At 41.1% G+C, this 4,467-nt stretch overlaps 1 long non-coding RNA gene across 1 annotated transcript; it reads right to left on the bottom strand.

Annotated features, from left to right (window-relative positions):
- Nucleotides 1–702: 702 nt before the first annotated feature.
- LOC109475095 lies at nucleotides 703–1,804 on the bottom strand. The gene is made up of 2 exons (XR_002140518.1): nucleotides 1,604–1,804; nucleotides 703–1,095 (listed from the first exon to the last, which is right to left on the bottom strand). It is a non-coding gene; the product is annotated as an uncharacterized LOC109475095 (long non-coding RNA).
- Between the last annotated feature and the right edge of the window lie 2,663 nt (nucleotides 1,805–4,467).

Raw genomic sequence — 4,467 nt, forward strand, 5'->3', positions numbered from 1 at the left:
AGGCTCAGAGATGTAGACTATGATTAGTATGAATGACACTGCCAGGTTTACTTGATCAGGTCTGGCTGCAGGTTAACTAATGCAGCACAGACCTTGACAATATCATCTGCTGCTGATATCAATGTTATGGGAAATGTACCCCCCAGGATTTTGAAGTCCTTAAGTCTATTGATTGCCCGTTCCACATTGGAATTTCCCAAGTTAGCCACTTTCTTGTTTTCCCTACTTTGTCCCTAGTCATCTGACGATTCCCCTGTGCAGCAGGTGGAATTTCCGAAGTAGCATGTCTAAGCTAAAAGGTCTTCCTGTAGGTCATCTTCCTAGCATGTGGCTCTAGGTACTGATACATGTCATTAAATGCCTGTTTTGACCTTAATCCTATACAATGATTTACATCATTGTCAGTCTTCAGACTGTCAGCAGTAAACATCTGTTTCTTTCCACATGATTTTTTTCAGAGACCTTCTGTTGAGTTTTAAGCGAGATGACTTCCTGCTCTAGTTCTTCCACCCTATGTTCCAGTGTGTTTATCTGTATTTGCTTACTTATACAGTACTGTACTAGTTATACAGCCCTGACAGTCACATTCTTATCTGCAGTCACATTTGTAAGTGTACCTGTGGTCATGCTCTGTCTTTTCCACCGGAGTCATTACAACATCATCTTCATCAATACTAGTACATGTACGTGGCTTCTTTTTTGGGGGGTCAGGAACCGCAACACGTTTTGATGGAGGTGGTCGCTTTGGCGTTACCTTCTGGTCAGATGAAGGCCCTGTGTAGCCGAGATGTAGGACGGGGTCAGGATGTGCTGCTGTGGGTTTGCCATCTATAAAGTGTTGAGAACAAACCCTATCATGTGGCTTGTTAACCCAGTTTTTATTGCTAACCGAGTCTTTCTTGTTTATTAGTTTGTTCCACCGTCTTCTGGCATCGGGTCTTTTGTTCTCAGTAGGGAATGGGAATAGTTTGAACGGTGGGGGCAGTCGCAGCAGCCAAGTTTGGTACCATGTTTTTTGGCATGTCCATTTGTCTAGATGGTATGTTGAATTGCTGTAATTCACTACTGCACACAGCTTCATGATGGACAGTAACACTGTAAAAAGAAGAAGAGAGGAAAATTGAACAAAAAGTGATACTACATGGATTTAAGTTCAAAACATTTGTCTTGACTGCACTAGCATAATTTTTGCATGCATAAAACCCTACCCCACCACCATGTATCCTAGTATTCCTACTACGAAAACCACACTAAATATTTACTAAAATTATTGGTGCACTCACTGCATGTGCTATTCATTCATGGTTATTATCGTGAGGTTAGAAAGCTTTATGTGCTTGCGGTGACACGAGACAAAGACGTGCCACGCATATCGGCCTGTTGTGCAGACAAAAGCCAATGCTATTTATCGAAATTTTTACTGTCCAAACCATATGCCAGTAAAAGATTCCACACTATTTTACCCATATAACCACTCTAAAAATAAAATAGATGTTCCAAAACTCGTTTTATCGAGATTGGTCAGGAAAATTGAGCAGAAAACATGAGGGGAGGGGGGCATGCAGGCGGTAGCGCTAGCTTGCATATCGTCAAAAAAACCTACCGTAAATCCCCTTGAAGAGAAAGATATCACGATATTTTCGGCAAACTAGGTCCAGAACATCGTTGGAACTCAGCCCAAGGCGGGTCACCACCGGTAACGCCGTGTGTAAGCTGGAAATTCAGACATGATGGTGCTTGGCACAAGGGCGTCCGCGGTTCTGTTTATCTCTCTGTTTATCTCCAATTTCTGGATCGAACGTGAAATTCGCGCAGGCGCACTAGTAATTGCGAAAGGGCTTAAAAAAAAGAATAAGATCGTTTTCACCGAACGTTCGAAAACTCATACGTCACGCATCGCCGCCATCTTGGATGATAACCTGGCAAAATAGAACATAACAAAGATAGCACTATCAACGGGTCCAAGTGCGCGCTTTGCCTTAGTCGCCGTATTATGAGTCTTTAACTTAAGTGAGGTTGCGAAAGCTAGGTACGAGGACAAAGTCGCCATAATAGGTTTCGACCCCCACTCTCTGGAAAAATCGGCGTTTCAGACCGATTTTGCGCTAGTGCCGATGGTGGGAGTACCCAGACAGTACTATCAACATCGTGGGTCACCAAGGAATGAATGCATATACGTCCATGGAGGCCTATAATTTCTTTGTCTCCGGCTGGGTGGACATCCTGTATACGAGGACGATTAGTCCAGACAAGATCCAGTTGTTTCAGCACGGGTAAGTTCACTCGGGGATATCCCCTTGCGATTCCCTTCGTACATTTTGTAACCTTACACCATCAATTGCCACACATAACGCACGCTTTAAGTTAACGTAAAAGCCCGCTTCAAGCGGTGACCGAGTCTACCCTGGGTCCCAGATCATATCGTTGGGGACTCACAACGTCCTTTTCTTGTAATCGAGAAAAAGTAAAGGGGCAATTTCCATCCTGTCTGACGTCCATAGACTTTTGCAGTCAGCTACTGTTGTAGTGTTAGATTATAAGGGACGGCGCGGCGAGCAGGCCGACTACTATACAGTGTGCTCCTGCGACTCGCACGTAGGTCTTACAAACTTCTAGTCCGTTTCTGAATAAAACTTCCTTCTACGAGTCGATCACATGTAGACTTTGACGAACTTGGGCAGGAATAAACAGTGAGAAAAGTTTGTAAAAATGGTATGGAGACGGAACCTTGATAACGTGGGGGTCCCGGGTCGTCATAACTCAATTTGGTGTTTGTAATCCTTGATCGAGTGGGTCCTACGGCATGTCCGGGGATCACAGGTGTCTCTATCACGTCTATGACTGTTGTCCTATCGCTACAGATGCCAATTAGACCCGGATGGCTTGCATTCTTTGACGATTAAGCCGACGAAAATCGTTAAGCAAACAAACGCCTGCTAGTGCTACTGGAACAATATATGCTGACATCAGTGTGATATACAATTTCATGTGTGCAGTCCCTTCGTTTTTCAGGCGACCGTCTAACAATCTTCCTGTTTCTTCGTTGTTTGTTTCCATAGGTGAAGCACTCACTGACTCACAACAAACAACTGTGACTGTCATGCAGGGCCAGGTTCTTGTTCTTCTCGGGTCACCAGTCACTGCTAAACTAAAAAATCAAGAACCTACACCCAAGATAGAAGCCAATGGACAGTACCAACATACTGAGGCAAACCATTATAAATGTATTTCATAAAACATACATGCTTGCTTATATGTCTTCATTATTAAGTACATTGCTGTGGTTTACCAGAAATGTTGATACAATAGATACATGCACCATCAATTATACTGCGAGAATGATGCAAACCATTCTACATAATTGTATATTTCACTAAGCATGTGATTTTGTAAATTGTAATATGCATTCTATGTATGTCTAATAATTTTCATCTTCCCCTCAGGGTGTCCCTTAGTAAGCCAAAAAGCAGTTACTCAAGCAACTGGATATGATTTTGAAAACGTCAGACGTTTCAGCTAGTATCCACTAGCTTTCGTCAGTGACTGAGAGACCAGAGGGGAAAATAGGTTTATAAGCACAACCTGTTGATCGATATGCAAATAAAGTGAAGACAAATTTTTGGAAGTCGAAAAAGGAACAAAAGTTAGACAAGTCAAGACAAGATGATGCAAATTAGTCTGAAAGCTCCTGTTATACAGAACAGGAGCTTAAGTGTCCCTTAGTAATAGTCTTTGACTAGTTGGGACACCCTGGCCTCTTTGTAAGCCAAATGAATAAATAAATAAACCATTCTACATGTACTTCAAAACATGCATGCATTGCTTGTATGTCATTATTATATAATAGTGTACAAGTAAAGTATTACAATTCCCAGAAAATGTTGATGCATGTACCATCAATTATACTGTGATAAAATGATGATACAAACCATTATACATGAACTTCAAACATACATGCTTGTATGTCATTATTATATAAATTGTTACAGATCCTTGATGATTGTGCAGTACTAATAATACTGTACAAGCAAGGATCTTTAACCTCCTTGGTACAAGTAAAGTATTGCAATGACCAGAAATGTTGATACAATAGATACATGCAGCATCAAATATACTGTGATGATAATACAAACCATTATACAATGTCATGTACTTCACAACATGCATGCTTGTATGTCATTACATGTATCATATAATGCTGTACATTCAAGTAGGAAGCTTTAACCTTCTTGGTACAAGCAAAGTATTGCAATGCCCAGAAATGTTGACACAATAGATACATTTTACAGGTAGCATCCATTATACATAGAATAAAAAAAACTGAGATTGTTATTAATTGCAGTTATCCATCTGTCAAAAATTCAACATGCAGTGGACAAAGAGATCTTGAAGAGAGATAGGAAGCCTGAGCCTCATTAAAACTAAAATGAACTGTTGAAAGGGCGAGATTCCATTCTGTGATGTACA

The sequence above is a fragment of the Branchiostoma belcheri genome, unplaced genomic scaffold (genome assembly GCF_001625305.1).
Source record: "Branchiostoma belcheri isolate BF01 breed outbred unplaced genomic scaffold, Haploidv18h27 scaffold327, whole genome shotgun sequence".
NCBI classification, from domain to species: Eukaryota; Metazoa; Chordata; class Leptocardii; order Amphioxiformes; family Branchiostomatidae; genus Branchiostoma; species Branchiostoma belcheri.